This window comes from Carassius gibelio, chromosome B9 (genome assembly GCF_023724105.1).
Source record: "Carassius gibelio isolate Cgi1373 ecotype wild population from Czech Republic chromosome B9, carGib1.2-hapl.c, whole genome shotgun sequence".
NCBI lineage: Eukaryota > Metazoa > Chordata > Actinopteri > Cypriniformes > Cyprinidae > Carassius > Carassius gibelio.
The window spans coordinates 25,625,629-25,641,306 of NC_068404.1; positions in this window are offsets into that span (position 1 = coordinate 25,625,629).

A 15,678-nucleotide genomic window follows, 5' to 3' on the forward strand; every position below is an offset into this window, starting at 1 on the left:
ATCGGATATGACCGGTGAACGAGTAAGCGAAAAAAAAAAAGCATGGATTCCAATGTTCTCAGATCGGATTCAGGCCTCATTCATATGTGATAATAAATCGGATATGAATCGGATAAGTGGATTTGCGTGTGCCATGTAAGCAGACAAATCGGATATTCCCCAGTAAATGCGAGTCGTACATCATTAAAAAAGTGACGTCAACTCAAGTGGACACCACCAACTGAGATCACATGACTTATTATAGGCGCAAAATTCGCCCAGGCTGCAACAAGGGCTACTCTTTTTTTTTTTTTTTTCACCGCACGAGACCAATGTTTTGCTGGATGTTTTTGTTGACTTTTCAAAATATTGTGGAAAGCAAAACACTATATAATTTTATTTGCATCTGCATCCATTGTATTTCGTGCTGTTTTACTTCCTTTTCTGGGTCAGAACATCTACTTTGGTAGTTTCAGCAGTGTATAGTGTAAATGCAAAAATCGGATATGGGACACTTTTAAAAGATGATGTAAGGGGGTCGTCAAAAAAATTGGATATAGTCAGAAAATCGGATTTGGGCATCAAGACCTGCAGTGTAAATGCAGCCTTAGTTTAGCTGTTCACATTTCATTGGAAGAGAAACACAATTGCTGTAAGATTTACAGAGATCAAGAGTAGAAGTGTGTAATTAATTTACCGGTACTATTTGTGTAGTAGACATTTTTGTTCAAAGCAACTTACAAATGAGCAACATCAATATTTCAGGAGTAAGCTAGAGCACTCCAAAATTTGTAAAATTAATTTAATTTATTTGTGGGAGTTTCCTTAGATTGTGGCATTGGTTTAAATTAAGAATAATTCACATCATGACGTGATGAGTACATTAAATTACCAAGTTAATACCAAAAACTTAAAAAATAGGTCTTTAAGACCATTTTTGAGACATTTTAAAAATGGTCTTTAAGACCATTTTTGAGACATTTTAAAAATGATATACATATCTTGAGTGATTTATGTACCCATTAATTGAAAGCGGTGGTTAACCTGCAACATGGCCTTTAAATGTTGTTTAATGTAAACCAAGTATAAATATAAATAGCATCAACAAAAGTTTTGGTATCAAGAGAACAACACTATTCAAGTCATGCTTGCGTGATGTGAGGTTCAGGCTTCTGTCAGTGAGTGGGCAGAGAGGGGCCTCACAGAAGCCTTTAGTTACACCGTGGTTTATAGGTCAGCTATGCCCCGAGACAGCACATTCTAAGAGAAACATTCACACAAAGCACCTCTGTTTTAGGAAAAAAACTGAAGTCTCAATTTACTAAGGTATTTGGAATTTCCTGATAAAGGGTTGCATCTTATGGATAGTAAGACAACAGTGTAGCAGAGCATTATCTATTTGAAATGATGCATCTCAAAAATACTTGGAAAGAGAAAGTGAGAAAGTGGAGAGAAAAGTTGATGACTTCCATCTGGTACACAACTGTGCTGAAAGGGTGGGTGTGTTCTTTGGTGTTGATGTGATGTTTAGTCATGTTGCTTGAAATTTAATGTCATCTATTTGATATGAGAAGTTTTCTTAAAGATGTGAGAAACATACCCTAAAGTTTATTTATTATTATTATTTTTTTATTCCACAAAGTCAACATTTTGATTCAAATAGTATTAAAAAAAATATTAAAAGAGACATTGGACAAGAAGATATATTCAGACGATGTAGCAGCCGTAATAGGGGGTAGCTCATTAAAGCATTCACACAATGCTAGCTGTGTCATGACCTGCTTTTCAGTGAGTTGAATATGAATGAGGAAGGGCTGATGTTTTAACAGTGCAAAGAATCCTGACAAATGTTAAGGACCCCTGTTCAGTTGAAGAGGTCATTGTGAGTTGAGACTTCTACCCCCATCCATCCACCAGAGTGTTAAAAGCGCATGTGGCTCCATAACTTTTTAATTCGCACTGTGAAAATAAATACCTCAAAGTTTAGCACCAGAATGGAGCTTGTAACAATAGTGAATTGGAAGCAAATTATGATTGAACTTTTTTTATCTGCTGTGAAAGAAATCTATCTCTCTGTCTATCTGTCTGTCTGTATATCTATCTATCTATGATTTTTAACATTTCATGTTATCACACCCTTGGACTGTTTTGTTGTGTTTTCATTCCCCATGCGCTCAGTGTGGTCTAGTTTTTCCCCATGTTTGATTGTTAGTCAGTTCACCTGTGTCATCGTTAGTTCATCCTCCTCAACTCTCTGTCAATCATTGACACCCTTATTTAAGTTGTGTTCTGTTCACTGTTTGCTGTTTAGTCTACTATGTCCCTACATGTGTCTCATGTATGTTCTGTTCTGGATTTACCCTTTTGTGGATTGATTAAGGACTATTTGCATTCGTCTTCATGTTCTTTGTGCATTTATCTCACCGTAACTTGAAGGGAGACCGGTCCGCAAAGTGAAAGTAGTGTGGTGTGTTTCCCCACGTTTTGTTTTAAATTTTCCCAATTGAGTTATTATGGACAACCCAGAGCCCAGCCTACCACCACCTTTCTTGTGGAGCTACGGTTTGAGCCCACTGCTGATGGAGCGCAAGGGCCTGCCATGACCAATAAGCCATCGCCTAGGAGACCAAAAGTGTTGAGGATCATCCCGGAGCCAGAGCCTCAAGCGACGTAAATTCAGGTGTGCGAGCCGGCTGATGGGCACACCTGCAGTTTTAGATATTTTCGATTTAGTCCAAGAACTTTCTGTCCCTCTGTTTTCGATGCTTCAATAAATTCTAACTGATCCTCTGATGTCACATGGACTACTTTGAAGATGTTTTTATTAACTTTCTGGACATGGACAGTATACCGTACATAGGTTTTCAATGGAGGGACTGAGAGCTCTCAGCAGTGGCGGTTCTACACGGAGGCATAGGGATGCCTGTGCCTCTGTAGACATGTCCGTGGCCACCCCCGTGCTAAAAAAAAAAAAAAAGTAATATGATTTTACATGCGAGTGCCAAAAGCGGAACTAATGTGACGCAACGTTCTACACGGGTAAATTAGTCCAGCGCACCCAAACACTTGGAACTTAATCATATTCAGGGATGCAAACATCGCGCTTTTCGGCGCCTCCCATTTTTTTTCACATCAGTTTGGGTGACTTGGTCACCTGAAGCAATTCCACAGCTTAATGTTATGGACAGAAGACTATTTACATTAAATAAAAGTTTACGGAAACCTTGTTTTCCCTCCTCTGCCGCTGTCAATCATTCTCCATTCAGTATTCAAATAGCGCGCACCTTGTCCATTTACAGCAGGATGGATGGTAAAACTCTCTCCAATATTATATACTCGCATTATAATGCTTGATCTGTAGATAAAAAGGTTGTGGATTTGCATAAAATGACTTTTATTTTGTGTATTTGTATTTTATGTTTGTTGCTGTTTTTAAAAGACTCGCTTGTGCCTATTAGATCACACACGTTTTAAAAGCCGTAAAGTTCTAAAATCACTTTGTGAGCTCAGTTTTGAACCGTTTCATATTATCATGGTATTGCGCACTGAAAGATTATTAAAAGCTTATTATGTTTTTAGCCTGCACAATACATTTAAAATAAGCATAATTTAATTGTATATTAGTGAAGTGAAAGTGACATTCAGCCAAGTATGGTGACCCATACTCAGAATTTGTGCTCTGCATTTAACCCATCCGAAAATGCACACACACAGTGCAGTGAACACACACACACACACTGTGAGCACACACCCGGAGCAGTGGGCAGACATTTATGCTGCGGCGCCCGGGGAGCAGTTGGGGGTTCGATGCCTTGCTCAAGGGCACCTAAGTCGTGGTATTGAAGGTGGAGAGAGAGCTGTTCATGCACTCCCCCCACCCACAATTCCATCCGGCCCGAGACTCGAACTCACAACCCTTCGATTGGGAGTCCGACGCTCTAACCATTAACATTTTATTATCATAATTATTATCATATTATTCATATATAAATATTATATTGTGAAATGTATGATTGCCTGATTTAATTTTATAAAAGTACTAATAGTAATTTGTTTTTATTAACATGTTTAGATTGTGTAAAATTACTGTGTAGATTTTTTTCAAGAATTATTTTTTGTATTTATTTGCATTACATTTAAATAAAATATCTTGCCATTTTTAATGTGCCCCTCTGGTTAAACACTTTCCCCTTCTTGGCCCCCCTAGTAAAATTTGTCTAGAGACGCCACTGGACTCAAATGATTCACGAACCCGCTCTTAAGTCGCAATCTGACTCAAATGATTCGCGAATCCGCTCTGAAGTCGCGATCTGACTCAAATGACTCAAATGAATCGCGAACCCGCTCTGAAGTCGCGATCTGACTCAAATGACTCAAATGATTCGCGAACCAGCTCTTAAGTCGCGATCCGACTCAAATGATTCGCGAACCCGCTCTGAAGTTGCGATCTGACTGACATGACGCAAATGATTCCCGAAGTCGCGATCTGACTCAAATGATTCGCGAATCCGCTCTGAAGTAGCGATCTGACTCAAATGATTCGTAATCGTAAACCCGCTCTGAAGTAGCGATCTGACTCAAATGATTCGCGAACCCCCTCTGAAGTAGCGATCTGACTCAAATGATTCGTAAACCCGCTCTGCAGTAGCGATCTGACTCAAATGATTCGCGAACCCCCTCTGAAGTAGCGATCTGACTCAAATGATTCGTAAACCCGCTCTGAAGTAGCGATCTGACTCAAATGATTCGCGAACCCCCTCTGAAGTTGCGATCTGACTCAAATGATTCGTAAACCCGCTCTGAAGTAGCGATCTGACTCAAAATGATTCGCAAACTAATTTTATAGTCATTTTTTTCTTGATCTGCAGAAAAGCAAACATTTCCGATCATTGTGTCAGTTAAATTCAGAGTGTAAGTACATGGCCATGTACTTACAATACCTTGTTTGGTTCACATTTGTCTGCTGTGCTGTAAATAAACAGTCGTGGAGCAAAAAGCCCAACTCATCTGGTTCAACGTGTTGAGGACTTTGTTTTTGCATCTTTTTTTGTTTTACTGGAAAGAGACACTGCAACAAAAATCCATTGAACACTTCAACATGGATTTGACTATGAATGCTTAAAGATTTGTTACTGAAAGATTATTAAAAGCTTACTATATTTTTAGCCTGCACAATACATTTAAAATAAGCATAATTTAATTGTATATTATTTCTCTGTAGTGTAGTGTAAGCATTTTAAATATATACACTTCTGAATTCTTGACATTCATATATAAATATTAAATTGTGAAATGTATGATTGCCTGATTGAATTTTATAAGAGTAGGCTATAATAGTAATTGTGTAAAATTACTGTGTAGATTTTTTCAAGAATTACTTTTTGTATTTATTTGCATTACATTTAAATAAAATGTGTTGCCATTTTTAATGTGCCCCTCTGGTTAAACACTGGCCCCTCCTTGGCCCCCCTAGTAAAATTTGTCTAGAGCCGCCACTGGCTCTCAGACTAAATCTAAAATTTCTTTAACTGTGTTCCGAAGTTTATTAATCCTGTTGGTGTTAGTTGAGGCAGAGTAAACCAACCTTTAGTCTAAACAGTGATATTATTTTTATTATTTTTTTTATTATTATTTATGGTCTGTCTGTTTTTTACTTTTTAAATGACATCTGAATTTGGTCAGTAAAAATGTTTTGATGATGAGAAACTGCTAAATTAAAGGAAACTATCAACATTTCTTAAAAATCTTGCATTAATATAAACCTCTATCATTTAACAAATATAAATTCCAGAGAGAGGGAACCCTTTAGCCAGTATCTTTTTGCTGTGCAAATAGTCAACCTTGTTAGCAAAGGTTATTTTCCCAAACGCATTTCATCAGTCCATATTATTAACTTTAGTACAAATAGTTCATTACTTGTATTTACACTTTGTCTGAATGGCATTTAACATTTACCTAGTGTAAACAAGAGGCTATTTGTGGCTATTTGTTCTTGGTTTAAATGGTTTAAATATTATCTACTGTTTACATTCCGTGTAAATATCATTTACCTTTGTCTTGGTGTAAATGTCCACTCCCAATTTATGCTTAAGTTATTCATTGTGATTTTTATTTTTATTTATTATTTTATTTTATTTTAGTGCATTATTACAGAGAGTGCATTCACAATGTGACAGCTTAACTTGTCCATTTCCCTTATTTTTTTTAATGTTTATGATATGTGTGTGTGTGTGTGTGTGTGCGTGTGTGTGTGTGTGTGTGTGTGTGTTTGTGTGTGTGTGATTATAGGATGAGTTTAGGTTGAGTATATTAACCTGCTAGGAAAGCACCTCAGTGTCCTCTGCTTCAGTGTACTCAATCACTATGACTGGATTATTGCAAACAATATTGTTTCTATATATATTTCAGTTCCACACACAGTGCATTATTTTTAGGTGTTCTTTTTGTTTTCTTTGCTTATTTTTGTTAATGGCTTGTTAATACATTGGCTTGCTTTAATTTTAGCCAATTACCTGATCCCATTTGTCTGGTATTATTATAATTAATACTATTCATAAACATGCAAAAAAATTTCTCTACAGTACTTATTTTCTCAGTACTATTTTAAACTATTCCATGTTCCACATTAGTTTGAGCTCATGCAATCAGGTCTACTGCCCAGAAGAATGAAGCACTTTGCCAGACCACCATTTAGAGCTCATCAGTACACAGTGAGTTTCTGAATGTCTCTGTCTTTGCTGACAGTAGGAGATAATCAACAATGAGGCCAAATTAGTGTGGAGTCTGTGTATTTATGGTTGCTGTTGACCTGAATTATCCATGTGCCACACTTAATAAACAACCCTGAAAAATGTGTTGTATATCACTAGAGTTGAATGAGAATGTGTTTGTCATTCAACAAGCAAAATAAAGTACCATACTAGGGACGTTTAGAAATAATGTTTAAAAAAAACACGCCATCTCAGTTAGATCATATTTTAGTTTTTGCAGTTGAAATGGCAGTGGTTAAAGTGAATTACTACTAAGGCATGTTACTCTAACCATGGGGCTCTGTGAAGTTCTCTGTTTGTATCCCAAAGGTTTGCCGGGTTCAAATCCTGGGAGGTGTGATTCATGGACTGAATTTCAGTGAGTGGTTTGTTGACTGCTTGGAAAAAAGGCAGTTTGAATATAACTAGCTGGTTTACAAGAAGCCAGGCTGGTACAGTGAGATTTTGAGCAAGAACTAGTCACTGGATTTGCCAGTTTGCCAGTTTGCCATGTAAATGGCATCAGATGTTTGAAAAACTTGTTTTAAGTGCTCAGTAGAAAGTAAACCAGATATCAAGTAGAAGAGTATTTTGATGTGTTTCTGAATTACACTACTGCTATTCAGGTCGGTAAGATTTTTTGAAAGTTTACTTTTGTCTAACAAGGCTGCAATTATTACATTTAAAATACAGTAAAATAATAGTATTGTGTACAAAAAGAAAAAAAGGTTCAAATAAATTGGAATAAATTCCTGTGATAACAAAGCAAAATTTTCAACAGCCTTTACTCCAGTATTCAGTGTCACAACGTCCTTCAGAAATAATTCTGATGGTGCTAAATATTTTTCGAAACAGTGATAGGTTTTTCAAGGTTCCTGACGAATAAAAAGTAAAAAAAAATTAAGTAAAATAAAAATTTACAATTCACACACATGGTTTGGACATTTTCACGTTTTTGTTGTTGCAGTAATTGATTTCTCATTCTGTTTAGGCTTGTGCACTTAGGCTTGTTATCATTAGCATTTAAGTTCTCGTGTTTGCTTCTTCAGTTTGCCAGGTATTTATTGTCTAAACTTTTGTTGTTGCTCTTCACCTTTCTGTTTGGATTTGGATCTTGTGGATTTATTAAACACTAAGTTTTGATGACCTCCATCTTTCTTGTGGTGCATATTATTTACAACAGAGTTGTTCCAATAATTCCTTCACTGTTTAATCATTTTATTTTGTCCTTGCTGAATAAATAAATGTATTGCTAAAATACATTTATACTGGCCTTAAGTAGTGTTTCCTAGTATGGTAGTGTTAGTAGCATGAAGTATTTTGAATTATAATCTGTACTTTAATAACTTTGTATGGACAATCACTAATTAGAAAGTATAAACACATTTTTGCTATAGATCCTGCAATGTTTGACTGTTGTGAAACTGTACTGGCACTGCTTAAACACTCTAGATTGATTCTTTTCACCAGTCTGGTCCATTTGTATTGGATGGTGTTTACATTTATATATATATATATATATATATGTGTGTGTGTGGACAAAATGATGCAAAACTGAAATTGCTCATGGGAAACAACAAAGGCTTGAAAGCTTGCTTTATTGGCTTCAAGTGGTGATGAACAAATAGTGTTGAACGCAAGGGGCTCATATTCACTTTGCCATGGATATGAAGTTACCATGAGTGACAATACAGCTCTGTATCTCAGATCATTATTTAGTTCTGTGTAAACTTCATATAGCCAAAATTGTAAATTCTACTTCTTGTTACAAGTATCGAAGAACCATCACTTCTACCACAAAAGACTGCTTTTTAAGTTATCTTCCTGATGTATCCGAATTCCTTAGCATATCCAAAACCTCAGAACAACTTGATGATGTAACAGAAACTATGGACTCTCTCTTTTCTAGCACTTTAAATACAGTTGCTCCTTTACGCTTAAGAAAGGTTAAGGAAAACAGTTTGACACCATGGTATAATGAGCATACTCGCACCCTAAAGAGAGCAGCCCGAAAAATGGAGCGCAGCTGGAGGAAAACAAAACTAGAGGTATTTCGTATTGCTTGGCGGGAAAGTAGCATATCCTACCGAAAAGCATTAAAAACTGCTAGATCTGATTACTTTTCTTCTCTTTTAGAAGAAAACAAACATAACCCCAGGTATTTATTCAATACAGTGGCTAAATTAACGAAAAATAAAGCCTCAACAAGTGTTGACATTTCCCAACACCACAGCAGTAATGACTTTATGAACTACTTTACTTCTAAAATCGATACTATTAGAGATAAAATTGCAACCATTCAGCCGTCAGCTACAGTTTCGCATCAGACAGTGCACTATAGACCCCCTGAGGAACAGTTCCACTCATTCTCTACTATAGGAGAGGAAGAATTGTATAAACTTGTTAAATCATCTAAACTTACAACATGTATGTTAGACCCTATACCATCTAAGCTCTTAAAAGAGGTGCTTCCAGAAGTCATAGGTCCTCTTCTGACTATTATTAATTCCTCATTGTTATTAGGACATGTCCCCAAAACCTTCAAACTGGCTGTTATTAAGCCTCTCATAAAAAAGCCACAACTTGACCCCAGAGAACTAGTTAATTATAGACCAATCTCGAATCTCCCTTTTCTGTCCAAGATACTAGAAAAGGTGGTATCCTCACAATTATATTCCTTCTTGGAGAAAAATGGTATATGTGAGGATTTCCAGTCAGGATTTAGACCTTATCATAGTACTGAAACTGCTCTCCTTAGAGTTACAAATGATCTGCTCTTATCATCTGATCGTGGGTGTATCTCTCTATTAGTTTTATTGGATCTTAGTGCTGCGTTTGACACAATTGACCACAACATTCTTTTGCATAGACTTGAACACTTTGTTGGCATTAGTGGAAGTGCATTAGCATGGTTTAAATCGTACTTATATGACCGCCATCAGTTTGTAGCAGTGAATGAAGATGTATCATATCGATCACAAGTGCAGTATGGAGTACCTCAAGGCTCAGTTCTAGGGCCGCTACTCTTCACGCTTTATATGTTACCCTTGGGAGATATCATCAGGAAACATGGTGTTAGCTTTCACTGTTATGCTGATGATACGCAGCTCTATATTTCCTCGCAGCCCGGTGAAACACACCAATTTGAAAAACTAATGGAATGCATAGTCGATATAAAAAATTGGATGACGAGTAATTTCTTACTGCTAAATTCAGAAAAAACAGAGGTGTTAATCATAGGGCCTAAAAACTCTACTTGTAATAACCTAGAACACTGTCTAAGACTTGATGGTTGCTCTGTCAATTCTTCGTCATCAGTTAGGAACCTAGGTGTGCTACTTGATCGCAATCTTTCCTTAGAAAGCCACGTTTCTAGCATTTGTAAAACTGCATTTTTCCATCTCAAAAATATATCTAAATTACGGCCTATGCTCTCAATGTCAAATGCAGAAATGTTAATCCATGCATTTATGACTTCAAGGTTAGACTACTGTAATGCTTTATTGGGTGGTTGTTCTGCACGCTTGGTAAACAAACTACAGCTAGTCCAAAATGCAGCAGCAAGAGTTCTTACTAGAACCAGGAAGTATGACCATATTAGCCCGGTCCTGTCCACACTGCACTGGCTCCCTATCAAACATCGTATAGATTTTAAAATATTGCTTATTACTTATAAAGCCCTGAATGGTTTAGCACCTCAGTATTTGAATGAGCTCCTTTTACATTATACTCCGTTACGTCCGCTACGTTCTCAAAACTCAGGCAATTTGATAATACCTAGAATATCAAAATCAACTGCGGGCGGCAGATCCTTTTCCTATTTGGCGCCTAAACTCTGGAATAACCTACCTAACATTGTTCGGGAGGCAGACACACTCTTGCAGTTTAAATCTAGATTAAAGACCCATCTCTTTAACCTAGCATACACATAACATACTAATATGCTTTTAATATCCAAATCCGTTAAAGGATTTTTAGGCTGCATTAATTAGGTAAACTGGAACCGGAACACTTCACATAACACCGTACTTTCTACATCATTAGAAGAATGGCATCTACGCTAATATTTGTCTGTTTCTCTCTTGTTCCGAGGTCACCGTGGCCACCAGATCCAGTCTGTGTCCAGATCAGAGGGTCACTGCAGTCACCCGGATCCAGTACGTATCCAGACCAGATGGTGGATCAGCACCTAGAAAGGACCTCTACTGCCCTGAAAGACAGCGGAGACCAGGACAACTAGAGCCCCAGATACAGATCTCCTGTAAAGACCTTGTCTCAGAGGACCACCAGGACAAGACCACAGGAAACAAATGATTCTTCTGCACAATCTGACTTTGCTGCAGCCTGGAATTGAACTACTGGTTTCGTCTGGTCAGAGGAGAACTGGCCCCCCAACTGAGCCTGGTTTCTCCCAAGGTTTTTTTCTCCATTCTGTCACCGATGGAGTTTCGGTTCCTTGCCGCTGTCGCCTCTGGCTTGCTTAGTTGGGGTCACTTCATCTACAGCGATATCGTTGACTTGATTGCAAATTAAAACAGACACTATTTCAACTGAACAGAGATGACATCAATGAATTCAATGATGAACTGCCTTTAACTATCATTTTGCATTATTGAGACACTGTTTTCCAAATGAATGTTGTTCAGTGCTTTGGCGCAATGTATTTTGTTTAAAGCACTATATAAATAAAGGTGATTAAAGGTTTTGTTATGTAGGGACATTAGTGACACAGGTGAGCTAAAATTCCATAAAGTGCTTCATCTAAGGACTGGTAAATAAAGACGTAAAATCCAAATCCATTGACCTTGTGCCAGTGAAACATTACCAAGACGTAACTATGCTGTTGACAGAATAACCACCCTGTTCTTTGTTCTTCGTTACTGTGTTCCAGTTCACTGAAACTGACACGAAGACTGGTGCAAAAGAATCTTCAAGAAATAATCTGCCCAGAAATAAAAAAATAAAATATAATGTACTCACCTTCATGTTACTTCAAACCCATTTGACTTTCTTTCCTCCATGTGATGTGAAAAGATGATTTAATGATACATTTTATTTTATGAAAGTGACTGAGAATTGGAGCTGTCAGGCATCAATAAGGATGCAACAACACATGAAAGCATCATATAGTACATAGAACATTATTTCAGACTTTGTCCTTTTGTGTTGCGCAGAACATATAGCAGCATATGAGTTTGAAAAGTATCAAACTATCACTTTTAGACACGGTCGAGGTAAAAGGCAATGAAATTAGCAACAAGAACAAGATTCTCTGCCCCAAGGCTTGTGCATATAACTTGTATAAAAACTTTTTTTTTTTTTGTAGATGAGAATGCTGTTCATAAGGGTTTTCTCTGCTGGCTGAAGACACAAGAGACTAAACAGATAAAAAGATTGGAGTCAACCCTAGCCAACTCTATTCCTTCTTGATGAAAAAAAGATGTGTCCTAGAGACCAGGACTGGGAGTAAAATAATAAAAAGTGATTGCCTAAAGAGCAACTCAGGATGAGTGCACCGTGGGTGATATTATTCTAACCAGGAATGATTACATCCAGGTCTGCTTTCTCAGGAGGAAACTGAGCTGGACAAGAGGAAAGTAGCCAAGCATGGGAGCAAGAGGTAAGTATCTAGCCAAGCATAATTTATCCTATTTCTATTTCTTACCATTTTCAGCTCACTGGTGCCAAATGGTATAAGCACAGATCTTTAAGACACCTTTCCCCAAAAATGGTTCTCAACAAATCCAGTTCTAGTTGTGAATTTTCGGGAAACAGAAAGGATTGACCTCTTTTTAGAGTTCTCTCCCTGTTGGTACTTATTGCAAAATTTAACAAAAGAATGTGCAGATTCAACCACTATCACCTTACCATCAAGGGTATTTTTCAGCCTCCTAGATCTTATTTGTTAACCCACATCTTTTTTTATGTTTAGTGTGTAGCAGCTCTGTTCAAAAGCTGAATGGAGAATGTTAACCGAAGGCCAAAGCATGTAAATAAATAAATTAATCGGTCAAGTAGTACTGGTTTATACTTTTTAGATTTCCTTTTGAAACTGAATTTGACTTCCTAATTGTGATGTATTTTTTCTTTTGAGAATGGATTCGAATGTGAAAAGTGGGCATTACAGACCAAAATTGCTAGTCATACTGAGTTGCTAAAACTATGCCTACGTAGCTGTTGCTTAACATCCAATAATTCATGTGACCTTTACGTGATATCAGCCGAGAGTTATTTCAGAGGAAGAGAAAGTTACTACATTTTGATAAACAGCTATGAAGCTGTAATGTGCACAATGAATCGTCCAAAATAAACCCAAACGTGCATTAAGGAAGTAAATGGGTCTTTTTTTTTTTATGACTTGAAATTTTGATTTAACAGAAACACAATGTTCAGCCAAATAGCATACTTTTATCATAATAAACTGTAGGGAGTATACTAAAGAAAGAGATTTGTCACTCTTCAGGGAGAAAACACAAAATAATTTATGGCCTCAATTTGATACCATTGTATTACACTGAGTAATAATATTCATAATAAAACAATGATAAATCATTTTTATTTATTTTTTTGGCTTGTTGAAACCCTCTGCAAACAAAACCACTTAGTCTTTTGACTCACTAAAGGGAGTTGGGCCTTTTTTGTTGTTGGTAGAGGAGACACCCAACTCGATCTTCTTCAGATTTATCCCATTTGCTGTTTGACTGACACTAAAAGCTGTGGGAGGAATAGCTTAACAGGCCTGTCTCCGCTTAAACATAAAGAATTCCACTTGTGTGCTAATCCACCATGCCCTGCAACACAGCTAAATATTCCTTCATAGTTCCTTATCAGCATTTTCCTGAATTCAGACCCTAAAATGAAATCACACTTCCCTTTGGCCTTAACTTTTGCACCAGTCAGACAACATCTGCAAAGTATCACAAAGCATGCATCCAGAGGACAAACAGTCCTAACAGATAAATATTGTAACAGCTGCACTTTAACACCACTAGCATTCAGAAAATGCCATTCATAAATGCGTGCTAAATTGTTTTGGGCATAATGGTCACACTACAGTGTGAATGCATGCTGGCAGTGTCATGTGCCATTCAGAATTTAATTGAGGTAGAAAAGTGAAAGTGATTTTTGTTGCAAGGAAAAAGAGGTAATTTAACTGAAATAAAAATTCATAATCTAATTTTAAACTAGAACAGTGGAGGCAGTGTTGAGTACTCGAGACTCGGACTCGGTCTTGGACTCGGTCTCGAGACCGTATTTTAATGGTCTCGGTCTTGTCATGGACTCGTGTGCATTTTGACTCGGTATTGACTCGGACTCGAACATATTAGGAATCGGACTTATGCCCGAGTCCACTCGAGTCCCAATCAAAATATTTCATGATTATTACTGTATGTTAATGTTTATTTAAATTGATGTATGTTTGAGACATCCAATGACTGGTGATTTTCTTTTGACGTGAGACGTTAGGCCAGCGACACACTGGATGTGTGGCGCAAGCGCCTCAGCTGCGTGGCGTGTCTGTTTTTAATTCGGCTCCCATGTTAACAGGTTAGAGCTTGCAGACTGCCTGCGTGAGACGCGCGTAAAACCCGTGCATGCTAGAAATAGAACCGACGCCTATTTTTCACGCGACACGCGTGCATGTTGGAAGCGTTTCCAGGCAAAAAAGTAAAATATGTTTATATGTCATTTTGTACACAAATACATATTAATTCATGACATTTTGATATTTGAAAGTCTATAGGTTGGCATAAATTCAGATATAAATGTAATTTAAAAAATAAATTAATAATGAACGATTTTCAAATATTGCACCTGTCAAACATACTCTATTGTGCCGTCAATACTGTTGACGGTGTCCTATCAGTAGGTATGTAAAAAAAAAATAAAAAATTATATTGTTGTCATGAAGACAAGAGCCTGGTTTTTCGGCGGCCTCCCTCTATGTCACCTACAGCCGCAGCAGCGCGCCAAGCGCCGCGTGCAGGCACGCTTCTGGTGTGTAAAGACACAGAAAACGCAAAGCAGCCACCACCTTTCTGGCACGCAGCAGAGAAGCCACGCAGCCAGTGTGTCACCGGCCTTAAGTTACCCTACTGCCATCCGCCTGTAGTGATCCCGCTTTCCAGAAAGCCACATTGCTACATTATTTCTCTCAACTGTGTTATTTTTACAAAGTAGGACACAATGGTCACAGAAAAAAAACAAATATCGTTTTATAAACTTATATAATGAATACAGACACAGACTGACTGTCTCAACACTAATCATCTCCCCCCAAAAACATGTCTGACAGAATGCATTGAACTTATATGGCATTTCATCCAGCTTTCTTCCCCTGGCACATACACACTTTTGCATGAAATTTTCCTGGACAGTCAGTTGGCTCTTGTGTGTATGCCCTCCGTAACAAAAAAAAAAACTTGGACTAGTGTGTATTTTACCCTGCATTAAAATGCACCATCCAGGGAAATAAGCATTAGATTATCCGTTGCTGTTACAGAAAGTGATAAAATGGTAACTGTTGTCAGTCCCCGTTTCCTCTGCACCAGTAGAGAGAGTTTTTTAGTTGGGGTGGATTGATCATGAGACCACATCGTGCTTGGTTGGGTAGCAGGATGGTCTCCTCACTTATTTTTTTGAAAAGTAATTATGCCCATCTGTAATCTTCACAACATCTAAAGTGCACATAATCCAAGACATTGTAAGGATATTAGCAGTCATTAGTTAAGCTTCAAGGATAAAAGTTATGTAAAAGCTGTTACAGTTTAACATTTACAGTTATAGTGGTACAGTAATGTTACTTGTACTAGAAAGGTTATATGGATGTGTATAGTGGTACAACGATGTTATGTGAAAATGAGCACTTAATATTGACAAGTTACAATTCATAATACTAATAAAATTACCTTTACACCACATACTATGTGGCCCTTTTACCCTTTATTGT